General features: G+C 35.4%; 1 long non-coding RNA gene across 2 annotated transcripts in view; it reads right to left on the reverse strand.

Annotated features, from left to right (window-relative positions):
* Positions 1 to 15,060, reverse strand: part of LOC135277795 (uncharacterized) — an 80,298-nt gene that overhangs the window by 37,502 nt on the left and 27,736 nt on the right. For both annotated transcript variants that reach the window (XR_010345387.1, XR_010345388.1), the window contains exon 3: positions 12,085 to 12,228. This is a non-coding gene — a long non-coding RNA (uncharacterized LOC135277795). The remainder of the gene's footprint in view (positions 1 to 12,084; positions 12,229 to 15,060) is intronic.

Below are 15,060 nucleotides of genomic sequence, written 5' to 3' on the forward strand. Positions count from 1 at the left end.
TAATAGCCATTATGCAGAACTACAATGGCAAATTAGCTTAGGTTTGTAACGTGCTTTAAAGATGAATCCCTGCCGTAAATACCTTTGTAATTTTGGGTATTACTTAAGGAAACAATGAGAAAAGTAATTTATTATCCTATGAGTCTATGTTTCACATGGGTAAGGGAAAACAGAACTTTAATAATGTATATGGTAAAGGCTTGGAATGGAGGCGAAATAGCTTGGAGAGCAGGCATGTTTGAAAGTAAAAGTCAGGGGTAAACAGCAGAGCGTTTCTCATTTCCCCACTTCCCATGCAGTTGGTTCCTATAAAAATTATATTTATTTATTTATTTTTGAGGTTGATTGAGGGTCAAGGAGCCTAGGATGAGAGGAAAGATAATATTCCATGCAATGTTATTTAAAATATGAATAGGATGGGAGAAAACACACTAGAAAATTCAGAAATAATTTTAATCAGTTACTTCCATGTAAAGTAGCAAACTAACAGCATAATGTCACTTTAATAAGTATCTTTCTGGTGATCAAAAAAAAATTTCCAGATCTAACCCAACCTAAATTTAACTTAGTTGGTTATGATGATACTCTTATAATTTCTGAGACTTAAGAAAATAATAGACTAAACTGATACTGATTAAAGTCAAATGGTTTTGAAATAACTTCTAAAGCAAATGTTACCAACTTTTATCTTTATAAATCATTTGTTTATAACAAACCAAAATATATTAGAGGAAAAAATATGTTTTAAAATCATCAAAAGTGTAGGCAAAGAAAACAGTATTATAGAATGGGGGGTGGTGAGGGGGTAGCATTTTCCCTAAGGGTGGTAAGGCCTTCTTAAATACTGACAAAAGGCTCATTTGATTGTTGAAGAAAGTAGATTATGTCTTTGATTTCTTTTGAGAAACACCAAGTTCAAAATCAGTAGTGAACATGTGGTTTGCGTTGAGTTCATGTCAGTGCAATTCGTTCCAGGCCTTATATCCTCAACTGTCCTGTTCCTGTCAACACCAGACTGTGAAGGAAAAAAGGGAGTCGAGAAGCTCAACCTTTCAGAAGCAGAATGTAGTGCACAGGACATTATCTGACCTTGCCCATGCCCTGCAGTGATACCATGTCCTCGTTTTAATCCTTATCCTTCCTAACGTCACAAAGGGACTCCCCTAATGCTGAGCAATTGCTGTGAAAGTACAAGAACTGTCAAAGGCAATTTTAATAAAGTAGGGTATCACCTTCCAGACCCACACCCTGAGACTTAGCCAAAAACTAGCCCAGTAGTTTCACATACTCTCACCTGCACCCAAGGAAACTTGCCCTTTATAAAGGCTTAGCAAAGGTTTGCCTCGCAACTTCTGGCTCCAATTTTGTTCTTTTGAATGTTCACCTAAATCTTCCAGGAGTTCCTTCCAGGTTTGCAATTTTCTTGACCCTGCTTTACTTGCTTGGCGATTTTAGTAAACAATGAGTGAAAACATAACTCAGTGTTAAGAAACAGTATTCACATATTTGCTGAACATATTATTTACAGAGCTGCTTTGGATAATGTCAGAAAAGAACCGACAGTTTTTCCACAAATCATGGACCTGTTGCTTTTGTTGTGTTGTGAAAGAAATGTACATATCTGAGAATCTTTGCCTGTGTTTCAAGAATATGAATCAAATAATCCTTGTCAGATTTTTTTTTCTTTCTTTTTTTTTTTAACAGAGTTGTGCTCTGTTACTTAGCTGGAATGCACTGCTGCAATCTTAGCTTACTGCAACCTCTGTCTCCCGGATTAAAGTGATTATCCTGCCTCAAACTCCCTAGTAGCTGGGATTACAGTTGCCTGCCACCATGCCTGGCTATTTTTTGTTTTGTTTTGTTTTGGATTTTTAGTAGAGATGGGCTTTCCACCATGTTGGACAGGCTGGTCTTGAGCTCCTGACCTCATGTGATCCACTCGCCTTGGCCTCCCAAAACGCTGGGATTACAGGTATGAGCCACCGCACCTGGGGGCCCCAGATTTCCTTGTCAGCCTTGTCCCAGGCGCTAAAATAAATAGAAAGCGTAAGTGAGGGAGAAAAGTTTGATTTCAAGACTTCTTATAGTTTGGTTATTGAACCCCTTGTCTCCGGAGTATAGTTTTCTTGGCCAGCAAGTCAATTCTATAGTGAATATTAATAACAGTAAAAAGATAAGGTAACATAGTTTGTCCTTTATACTAAAGATCCTGACCTTTTGAGATTTCTGTCTTGCTCTGAGTATTTTTTATGTGCTTTTCATAAGCAAATTAATTTGAATAGCAAGTTAAAACTGAATTCAACTCTGTAAACTCTTCACACCTTTTTTCCTTATAATTTACTCCAAGCAAATATACTACCTAAAAAGTTGGTTGGAAAGTTAAAGAATGTAATGATTGTTACCTGAATAAAACCCAGGCAGCATTAGGAGCTTTCAGCTTAACATAGGTCTCTGTTTAAGAGAAGAAAGCTTGCTTTCAACAGGTTACAGACACAGTCATTAGACTATTCTTACTTTTTAGATTCCCTTAATATTATTATCACATCTTCATAAATGTGGTAAGAGAAAAACTTCAGCCAAATTAAATTGAAAGGAATTTAATTGAGTAATGAACAATTTGTGAACTGGGCAGCCCCCAGAATCTCAGTGGATTCAGAGACTCCAGCAAAGCCACATGGTGGAAGATTTACAGAGAAAAAGGTGGCGGGGAATGATGTATAGAAATTGTCGGTAAAGTACGGAAACAGTTGATTGGTTACAGGTTGGTGTTTGCCTTATTTGAACACTTAGCAGTCCATGAGTGGTTGAAGTATGGCCGCTAGGATTGGCCAAGACTTAGTTACTCCTAAGTTAGGTTTTCAATTTTGTCTGACTATTAAGCTAGGTTACAGTTCATACCCAAGGACTCAAATATAGACATACGGAGTCCTTTTCAGGCCATATTTAGTTTGCTTTAAGAAATGTTGTCTATTGGCAACAGATTCTGAAAGGGCAAGACAGTTGAGATTTTATGGCTTCTCATTTAATTAAGTCTCAAGAAACATCTTTTAAAGCCAAACATTAAGTATTGTGTCTTATCTACCCTGAGTACACTTGTGAAAATGTTGATCACATTGTGGGAGAGGGTATACTTCTTATATTTGTCCTCCTCTGCAAAAGAAGGGTTGGCATGTGCTCATCATAATTTTATCCATACCTAAGGAAAGCTGAAGTTTCCATGGGAAAATCGCATATTGTTTTATAATTTTCTTTATATGAATTTACCTATGTGGGTTATTTATACTTGTTTGTATTTCCATTGAGTTCCATAGTCACACTCCTCTCCTCCTCCATGGGGAAGTTGTAATGGACCAACCATGAGTAAAGTAATAGCTTGCTAACTTTTTGAGGTTTCCATATTGTTACCCTGCCCATGATTAAAGTCTTCAAGATTTTTCTCAAGTGAACAATATGAATCATTTTTGAAGAAAATAAAATACGATCATAATCATTTATTGTTCATTGAAATACAAATCTTGACCATCTGAGGCAGGAGAAGTAGTCAAGGAAGTAACCTTGCCTTTGGGATTCAGCAACCATGGTGCCCATAGAGCCAACAGAATAAGCCTCAGCATTCACATTGTAATTGAGCTCATTCAAACAAAGTTATCTTCACTGGGCACTTTCCTGTTTAGAGAGCATGTGCACTTTGATTTTACCTGCCCTCAAACTGATCCTTTGCTCATTAGAATAGTAAAAAACCACACCCCTGGGCGGAGATTTAAGATGCTAATGAGACATGCAACACATGAACAAGCGTGTATAGCTACTTCACATGTGCACCCAGAGGATCACCCAGAACATGCTTACTAGTAACACCTCTTCCCACTTTCTTATGAATAATCATATAAGACTCCCATAAAGAGAGGCTCCCTAGTGCCAGTCGTTGCTGTCTCATCCTGATGAGTAGTCTGCCCTGAACTCTCTCTCTCTCAGGGTGTATCTATTCTGCACTTAACTTTCAAAATATTCTTTTTCTTTTGCAATCAATTACATATGTTGCATCTCCTTTGCTATGTGTCTCTTGTTTAAATTCTTTTAAACTAAGAAAACGAGAACCAAGGTCTTACAATAGACATCAATACATTGATAATCTACCACTGATTTGCCTCATAAGTATGTCTTTGTGAGATAATAATATTTTAGTAAATAAGAATAACTAACACTTATTGAACAGTTGCTATATGCTAATCTATCTATGTTTTATATTCATCATCTCATTTACTCTCCATAACAGCCTCAATAAATATTGTAAAATTTAGGTTAAATATTTAAGCCTTCCACTAGTTAACCAGGGTTTGCAATGAAGTAAGATAATACAGAAACCTCAAGCAATTAGCAAGCTAATTTAGACAAAACACCTATTTTATACTTAACTGAATTATGCAGTTCTAGCTAAAATAAATCATTTTCTGTATAGGTGTACCTGAACACTGTTGTGGGTGTTTGCAAACTCCAAGTAAGTACTCTGGTTCAATTTTTTTGTATAGGGATCATTTTTCTAAGTGATCTAAAGTTCCTTGCGTTTGTAAAAATAAATGAGAAAGGCTATGTGGGAATGTAACCAGTGTTTTGCTAATAAGCACTCAATAATAGCTTCTATTGTTTTGTCACGTATTCATTCATTCATTCACTCATTCACTCAGTAGTGTTTATTGAGTGCTTTCTGTGAGTCAAGTGGTGGGAGATTAAAAAGTGAGCAAAGCAGACAGAAATCCCTGTACAGTGTTGAATAATGTGAGATGATTCTGCAAGATAAGACTAGATTAGAGCCAATTTTTATAATAATAGCAACTTCCAAATAATGCTTTTTGTTTTTATTCCTTATTACTATGTTTCTTTTGGGTGCTGTAAGTGTTGTTAGATGTTTGTAATTTTAGCCAGCTTGACAGTTCTTTTAAAACTTTTACTGTTTTTTATGTATTTAGCTGTATTTATGGAGTGCCTACTATAACAGCTATTCCTCTAAAAGAATAATTAAGAGGCATTTAGCAGTGAACCTGCATTAAAGTTTGCATTAATAATTTTTAAATACAGAAAGATTATTCTTAGACACATAATTCAGGTAGAGCAAGGAGGAAATATCCAAGATGTTAATACCAATTGTTACCAACCAAAGTCAGAAAAGGTGGTAGCTTTTTGGCCAAGTGTGGCAGCTTACACCTGTAATCCCAGCACTTTGGGAGGCTGAGGCAGGTGGATCACCTCAGGTCAGGAGTTCGAGACTAGCCTGGCCAACATGGCAAAACCCCATCTCTACTAAAAATGGAAAAATTAGCCAGGCATGGTGGCGGGCGTCTGTAATTCCAGCTACTCAGGAGGCTGAGGCAGGAGAATCGCTTGAGCCCTGGAGGTGGAGGTTGCAGTGAGCTGAGATCGCACCATTGCACTCCAGCCTGGGTAACAAGAGTGAAACTCCGTCTAAAAAAAAAAAGAAAGAAAAAGTGACAGCTTTTTACACACATCACCTGTCATGGGTAGGAGAGCAGTCGTACATTAGATATTTGACCATCCAAGAATTGGTAGGAGTCAAGAGAGGAGCTCCTGGTGAGTTTGTGATGCTGCCTTGTTTTGAACCATTGAGTAATGTCCCTTGGCATATCGCTTTTTTTCTTAAAGTGGTAGAGGACAGAACAGGTATCTTACAGACTCAGAAAAGACTCTGAGCCTAAATCTCTTGATTAATGAGTTAGTGGTCTGGGGTGGCGAAAGGGGTGCATTAGATACAGGACTAATTTATAAAGGGTGACTAGGTGTGGAAATGGTTGGCAGAGTGAAATCTGCTGGGTAAAGGCAGTTAATTGATGGCTGGTAGTGGATGGGCATACTATCTGGCACCTAAACAGATTGTCTCACATAGGTAAAGAATGAAAGATTTGGAAACAAATGAACCCTTCATTTATTTCTATGAGAAACATTTTTTATTTGGTTTATAATTTTTAGGGTGATAAAAGTATATGTAACATTATATAAAGACATTAAAATTCAATTTAAAGTTTAATGGTTTGAAGAGAAAGTACAATATTCAGCCATGAGAGCAGCTATTGACTAGGTAAGAGAAAAAGAAGTATCAACTCATTTTAAAATAAAGTTTCTTGTGTTTTAAAGTTCTGACAAAGATGACAACTGGGTTTTCAATATATGGAGACATCTGAGGAAGTGTATACATGCTCCAGTAACTTATGCAAAGTAACATGGAAACTTTCTCTTGGAAGAAGCATAAAAAATATTTGAGACTGTTAATCTGAACAGAAGTGCAATATTTTAAGTGATTAAGTGTTTTTTTTGATAGCTTTCTTAAATGTTAATAAATATACATAACACATTGTACTAATAAATTCATCTCTGGTTTTGTAGACAACAGGATGAAATCACTAAAGAACCAAATTCCAAGTTAGAGTGAGCTGTTCCTCAGAGATCTTCTATAAATTTTTTATTTATGAAAGACTGTGCAACACTTATATAAATATAAAATATAAAAATACTTGTATTCAAAACATTCTTTATCATGAAAATTGATTACCTGCAGTAGAATTAGAGTAGTGAAATAAGCTTCTTATCTTAGCAGCTGTTTTAATATTAAAGCCACTTGTGTGTAAAAAAGGAAACATGGGCTAGTGAATCAAGGAAAACTTCAGGGTTTGCACTGGAAAACAGAAATTGAGAGGGTGTACCAGCTTGGGGGATTTTAATAATCAAAGAAAAGAAAAGAGTGAAAACTTAATTATGAAAAGATGCATTTTAGGAAAAAGAAAAGCAATGAAAATTTCAAATGAGTTGTTAAGAAGCAATTATAGGCAGAGCACAATGACTCATGTTTGTAATCCTAGTACTTTGGGAGGCCTAAGTGGTTGAATCACTTGAGGTCAGGAGTTTGAGACTAGCCTGGCCAACATGGTGAAACCCAATCTCTACAAAAATACAAAAAATTAGTAAGGTTTGTCTGTAGTTCCAGCTACTCGGGAGGCTGAGGCAGAAGAATCACTTGAATCCATGAGTCAGAGGCTGCAGTGAGCCAAGATGGCACCACTCTACTCCAGCCTGAGTGACAGTGAGACTATGTCTCAAAACACACACACACAAAAAAAAAAAAACAAAAAAGAAGAAGCAATTATAGAGAGGTTATGTCTCTAATCACATTAATGCATGAATCCTTTAAATATTATTAATATTTGGTATTTATAATTACTGTTTGTAATAGTTTAATGGAAGAATCATAGATTGAATGAGTACTTATTTGTCCAGTAAAGATTGATAAAACAGATGAGTTCACCTTTGCAATTAATTTTCTCCAACATTCTTACACTTGAATATATGGAAGCTATATTTTCCTCAGGTTCTGGGAAGTTTGTTGAATGTCATCAAATGTGGAAGCCATGGACAGTTTTGGAAGGCTTGTGCTTTCCAGAAGACATAAACCCGAGTTAGTATACCATGTCGTGAGGGCTATAAACAGACCCTTTGGGCTGGATGTTTATCTGAAAACCCATTAAGTTAACAACTGTATTTACTGAAATTGCTTCTTATTGCCTAGAGGGAAAATGTGGAAGAACTTAGTTTTAAAGAGATAAGAACTCTGGTTTAAGTTACCTGATCTAGTCAATAATTTACTTCTCTTTTTTGCTATTGTTGTTGTTGCTTTTGTTGTTGTTGTTGCTTTTCAACTTTTTTATTTTTATTTAATTGACAAAAAAATTGTATATCTTTATAGTATGCAACATGTTTTGATATATGTATACCTTGTGGAATGGCAAAATGAAATTGGCAAATTCATTACTTCATATACTTATTTTTAGTAGTGAGAACATTTAAAATCTACTTTTCTAGTGATTTTTAAGCATACAATATATTGTTGTTAACCGTAGTCAACATGTACAATAGATCTTCTTCAGTTATTTCTCCTAACTGAAATTTTGTATCTTTTGACCATTATCTCCTGAATTCCTACTCTCCCCACCCTCCACCAGGCCCCAATCCCTTGCTACCATCATTCTACCTTTTGTTTCTATGAATCCAATTTTTTTCAGATTCTAAATACAGGTGACATTATGCAGTATTTGTATTTCTGTGTCTGGCTGGTTTTACTTAACATCTTCCAGGCTCATCCATGTTGCGGTTAATGAAAAGATTTCCTTTCTTTTTAAAGTATGAATAATATTCTATTGACGATAAATACTACAATTTCTTCATCCGTTCATATCTTATTTTTTAACTTTGTAAAAGGATTAGGTTTAAAAGGTCAAATTTTTACATTTTCATGTGGTTAATCCAAGATTGTTTTCATTTGTTACTTCTTGCTTTGGTGTTACACTTAGGCAGTCCATTTTCAAAACATTATTTATTTTTAAACTCCTATGTTTTACTTTAGTATTAATATGTTTTTAATTTTTACATTCAAATCTGAAATTCTTTTATTTAGGAGTAACCTACAGGTACCTCTCTCTCTCTCTCTCATCCACCTATTTATCCATCTATTGATCTATTGTTGGCCAGTTTTCTCCTTTTGATTTCCTGAATATTTTATCCTTTAGAAATGTATTTGAAATATGTTTATCACATTGCCAATTTGCATTTGGATTTTAGTCAGCTTCTGAATGTTGCATTATGTCCCACTGATGTATGAATTTCTGAAATTTCTATTAGTTCCATACTGTTTTAAATATAAGAACTCTAGAATACATTTTAACAAACCTACTTGCATTCATCTTATATTCAAAATATTTTTTTTCTTTTTAAATTTATTTATTACACTTTAAGTTCGGGGGTACACGAGCAGATTGTGCAGGTTTGTTACATAGGTATACACATGCCATGGTAGTGGTCTGCTGCATGCATCACCCTTTCATCTACATTAGGAATTTCTCCTAATGTTATCCCTCCCCAATCCCCCCACCCCCTGCTATTCCTCTCCTAGTCCCCCCACCCCACAGGCCATGGTGTGTGATGTTCCCCTCCCTGTGTCCATGTGTTCTCATTGCTCGACATTCACTTATGAGTGAGAACATCCAGTGCTTGGTTTTCTGTTCTTATGTCAGTTTGCTGAGAATGATGGTTTCCAGTTTCATCCATGTCCCTGCAAAGGACATGAATTCAACCTTTTTTATGGCTGCATAGTATTCCATGGTGTATTTGTGCCACACTTCCTTTATCCAGTCTATCATTGATGGGCATTGGGGTTGATTCCAAGTCTTTGCTATTGTGAACAGTGCCACAATAAACATACATGTGCATGTGTCTTTATAATAGAATGATTTATAATCCTTTGGATATATACCCAGTAATGAGATTTCTGAGTCAAATGGAATTTCTATTTCTAGGTCCTTGAGGAATTGCCACATTGTCTTCCACAATGGTTAAACTAATTTACACTCCCACCAACAGTGTAAAAGTGTTCCTATTTCTCCACATCCTCTCCAGCATCTGTTGTCTCCTTATATTTTAATGATCACCATTCTAACTGGCATGAGGTGGTATCTCAATGTGGTTTTGATTTGCATTTCTCTAATGACCAGTGATGATGAGCTTTTTAAAATATATTTGTTGGCTGAATAAATGTCTTCTTTTGAAAAGTTTCTGTTCATATCCTTTGCCCACTTTTTGATGGGGTTGTTTGTTTTTTTCTTGCAAATTTGTTTAAGTTCTCCATAGATTCTAGATATTAGCCGTTTGTCAGATGGGAAGATTGCAAAAATTTTTTCCCATTCTATTGGTTGCCAGTTCACTCTATTGATAGTTTCTTTTACTGTGCAGAAGCTCTTAAGTTTAATTAGATCCCATTTGTATATTTTGGCTTTTGTTGCCATTGCTTTTGATGTTTTAATCATGAAGTCCTTGCCCATGCCTATATTCTGAATGGTATTGCCTAGGTTTTCTTCTAGAGCTTTTATGGTGTTAGGCCTCATGTTTAAATCTTTAATCCACCTAGAGTTAAGTTTTGTATAAGGTGTAAGGAAGGGGTCCAGTTTCAGCTTTCTGCATCTGGCTAGCCAGTTTTCCCAATACCATTTATTAAATAGGGAATCCTTTCCCCATTGCTTGTTTTTGTCAGGTTTGTCAAAGATCAGTGGTTGTAGATGTGTGGCATTCTTTCTGGGGTCTCTGTCCTGTTCCACTGGTCTATATCTCTGTTTTGGTACTGGTATCATGCTGTTTTGATTACAGTAGCTTTGTAATATAGTTTGAAGTCAGGTAGCGTGATGCCTCCAGCTTTTTTTTTTTTCTCTTAGTATTGTCTTGGCTGTTCAGGCTCTTTCTTGGTTCCATATGAAGTTTAAGGTAGTTTTTTGAATTCTGTGAAGAAAGTCATTGGTAATGTTATGGGGATAGCATTGAATCTATAAATTTCTTTGGGCAGTATAGCCATTTTTATATTGATTCTTCCTAACCATGAGCATGGAATGTTTTTCCATCTGTTTGTGTCCTCTATTATTTCCTTGAGCAGTGCTTTGTAGTTCTCCTTGAAGAGGTCCTTCATGCCCCTTGTTAGTTGTATTCCTAGGTATTTTATTCTCTTTGTAGCAACTGTGAATGGGAGTTTACTCATCATTTGGCTCTCTGTTTGTCTCTTATTGGTGTATAGGAATGCTTGTAATTTTCGCACATTGATTTTGTATCCTGAGACTTTGCTGAAGTTGCCTATCAACTTAAGGAGATTTTGGGCTGAGAGGATAGGGTTTTCTAAATATACAATCATGTCATCTGAAAACAGGGACAATTTGAAGTCCTCTCTTCCTATTTGAATACCCTTCATTTCTTTCTCTTTCCTGATGGCCCTAGCCAGAACTTCCAATACTATGTTGAAAAGGAGTGGTGAGAGAGAGCATCCTTGTCTAGTGCCAGTTTTCAAAGGGAATGCTTCCAGTTTTTGCCCTTTCAGTATGATATTGGCTGTGGGTTTGTCATAAATAGCTTTTATTATTTGAGATATGATCCATTGATACCTAGTTTATTGAGACTCCCTAACAATAATAGTGGGAGACTTTAATGCCCCACTGTCAATATGAGACAGATAAATGAGACAAAAAATTAACAAGGATATCCAGGACTTGAACTCAGATCTGGACCAAGCAGACCTAATAGACATCTACAGAACTCTTCACCTCAAAACCACAGAATATACGTTCTTCTCAGCACCATATTGCACTTATTCTAAAATTGATCACATAATTGGAAGGATAACACTCCTTAGCAAATGCAAAAGAATGGAAATCATAACAAACAGTCTCTCAGACCACAGTGCAATCAAATTGGAACTCAGGATTAAGAAACTCACTCAAAACCGCACAACTACATGGAAACTAAACAACTGGATAAATAATGAAATGAAGGCAGAAATAAAGATGTTCTTCAAAACCAGTGAGAATGAAGACACAATGTACCAGAATCTCTGGGACACATTTAAAGCAGTGTCTAGAGGGAAATTTATAGCACTAAATGCCCACCAGAGAAGTGAGGAAAGACCTAAAATTGACACCATAATGTCACTATTAAATGAACTAGAGGAGCAAGATCAAACAAATTCAAAAGCCAGCAGAAGGCAAGAAATAACTAAGATCAGAACAGAACTGAAGGAGATAGAGAAGCAAAAAAACCTTCAAAAATCAATAAATCCAGGAGCTTATTTTTTGAAAAAATCAACAGAATAGACTGCTAGCCAGACTAATAAAAAAGAAAAGAGAGAAGATTCAAATAGATACAATAAGAATGATAAAGGCGATAGCACCACTGATCCCACAGAAATACAAACTACCCTCAGAGATTACTAGAAACACCTATATGCAAACAATCCAGTAAATCTAGAAGAAATGGATAAATTCCTGGACACTTACACTCTCCCAGGACTAAACCAGGGAGAAGTCGAATTCCTGAATACATCAATAACAAGGTCTGAAGTTGAGGCAGCAATTAATAGCCTACCAACGAAAAAATGTCCAGGAATAGATGGGTTCACAGCTGAATTCTACCAAAGGTAAAAAGAGGAGCTGTTACCATTCCTTCTGAAACTATTCCAAACAATAGAAAAAAAGGGAATCCTCCCTAACTCACCTTAGGAATAATTTACTTCTAAAAGACCAGGCCAGGTGTGGTGCCTCATACCTATAATCCCAGCACTTTGGGAGGCCAAGGCTGGAGGATTACTTGAGCCCAGTAGTTGAAGACCAGCCTGGGCCATGTAGTGAGAATCCATCTCTACAAAAAAAAGAAAAAAGAAAAGCCATTTTTAACATTATCAAGCAATACTTATTACATTGAAGTAAATGTAGAAAAACACATATCTACAAAAAATTATTTTCTACAGCATACCACTTCATCTGGAGATGAGCAATTTCTCTAGTTAAACAGTAAGAAATAGTTGACATTGGCAACTCTTCGAAAGTATTTTTCTAGAAAGACGATTTTCTGGAAAAAGGTGTTTTTTTTTTCTCCAGAAACAGGTGTTGCAATTTTGTGTTTTAAAACTTTTAGTAATAAAAAATATTTGAGGATGAGAAAACAAATCAAGAAAAATTATTAGTAGCTTTACAAAAATCAATATAATTAGCAATCACTAGATACTTGTCTCTTTACCAATGTAGAATAGAAGTGAATTTTGAAATCATCACACATCATACATATTGCAAAGTTTTAATTAGCAATGAAAATCACCCTCAAAGTTAAGTACACCATTAACTATGAACTTAAAAACAGAAAGATGTTGATGATCATTCTTAAAAGTCTAGTTGACAATTTTCACGGGTACTTTGATTTGCATAATTTAATATTGAAAGAAAACATCTATTAGAATTAAACTACTTGAATAAATATATTTGCAATTTTACATTTTTAGTCATTCAAATAATAGATGACTCTTACACCATTTAAAAAGTCAGTAAGTACTCGTTTGGTTAGTAAAACTCAAATGCTCAGTTGTATATTTGAGCATGTGAATATATATTTCATTTTTTAATGAACTTCTTTGAATCCAGGGTGAATGACTTTAAAAAGACATCCTAAAGGAATACCAGCACCTTGAACAACCCCCTAACAGAGGACAGAACCCTACTTGCACAGAGTTTGAAAAGGAAATACCCCTCAGTTTTGTCTGTGAAAGTAACGAGCGATTGTTAAGATAGGGTAGGATGTGTGGTAGAACCCATCAATTACTCTTACCAGTTTTATCTACTTTCTCTGGCCCCTTAGAATTTTGGGGTAATTTATTTTCAGAATTTAATTCGGAATGCAGATTATTTTTCCTAAGAAAACACTGACAATCTGTCCACACTTTCATAAGAGTTTTACACCAATTCCTTAATTTGACATCAAAATTTGCCTGTGTCTTTACAAATGTTGAGGGCTATAGGAACACTGGCAGACACTAGTATGAGTTTTGGCTGGGTTTTTCTAGGTTTAGATATCAACGTGGATGTATGAAATCCACAAGCTTAAAGATGGGCTTGAGTGATTTAGAACAAATATGAAAGACAGAAATCATAGTGTTCTAACAATAAGTTTATTATAAAATCTATCAATGTTACACTTATTACACAAGAAATGTACTTCATATTTGGTTTAAATCTATTCTCACATCTTCATCACCAGATTAACTCCACAAAGATATTGCATTTTACAAATTCCAAGAGATTAAAGGGAGACAATCTAGACTGGAGAAAGAAATGTAATATAACTTGACACTTGTTTTTCATAGAGAACCGGATTTTCAAAGGAATCTTTTGGTTAAGTATCATTAGAGTTGAACTGAAGATCAGGGCCCATATCACTAGTCACATTATTACGAACTGAAGGAATAAATATGTCTTTGAAATGTGAATAGCCTTACTTTTTGGTAGTGCCTGATAAACAGTCTTTAATATGCTTTAAACTCTTTCTTATTATATTTTCATTACATTCTTTTTAGGCAGGTGATTATGGGAAACTGTCAATTATACTTAGTGATGAAAAGCTAAGTTAGTACAAAATTGAAATCTACAAAGTAGACAATTCAATTTAGTTATTAATTTTATAATGTAGAATCATGGTTAAGTATACAGATTTAAAGGTAGACTGTCTTTCCCACATCTAGCTATGTGACTTTGGAATTTGATTTTGTCTTTTAAAAAATGAGGATAATAATAAATTTTACCTCCCTACAAGATAATTGTAAGGATTAGAAAAAATGTATTTTAGAAGCACTTAGCTGTGTCTAGACTATAGTCAACCATCATATCATATACATAGGTGGCATATATGTCAGTGTATGTGCAAAGGTGCTCTCCATTAAGCTGTTTATTAGAGTGATTCTATTTTTTTCTCTTCTACTGACAATGATGGTAGTACTTGGAAGCAAAGAGACTTGAACAAGCTATAGTGATCATAAATTCAATAATGCAAAACTGGATTTTCTTTTGAGCAGGTCAGAAAAACTATGGCTTTAGAGAATCATTACAATCACATAATAATTTAATGTTATTGACGATATTAAAGTCTAAGGGGTTAAAACATGTTTGGAATACCATCTCAGCTCCATAAAACTCATTCCACAAGGGGACTGTATCATATTTGGTCGAGAAGTTTGAGCTAACTAATGTTAATTTAATGGCCTATTCTAGCCCTTGGTTTAGGTTATACTTTTGACAAAATGAAAGCCATGGGTTGAATTGTGTCTTCCCAAAATACATATATATTTGCTCAATGGATTTTTCTTGCTTGCTGCACAGATAACCCAATTCTCTCAGACAGTATTATTGCAGTACAAAAAAAAGTTTAATGAATGCAAAGCTGGCCAAGTGAAAGAAGAGGAGTTTATTATTATTTGAACTGGCCTCCCTGAGAATTCAGAGGCCAGGGTTTTTGTGGATAATTTGGTGGGTAAGGGGTTGGGGAATGGATACTGCTGATTGGTTGGTAATAAAATCTTAGTGTGTGGAAAATGGTCCTTATGTGCTGAATCTGCCTCTGGGTGGGGGCCACAGGACTGGCTGAGTCATAGTCCCAGTGGGGTCTGTTGATTGCTGGAATGCAAAAGTCTGAAAAGCATCTCAAAAG

Source organism: Aotus nancymaae, unplaced genomic scaffold (assembly GCF_030222135.1).
Source record: "Aotus nancymaae isolate 86718 unplaced genomic scaffold, 86718_ANA_hifiasm-v0.15.2.pri h1tg000033l, whole genome shotgun sequence".
NCBI classification, from domain to species: domain Eukaryota; kingdom Metazoa; phylum Chordata; class Mammalia; order Primates; family Aotidae; genus Aotus; species Aotus nancymaae.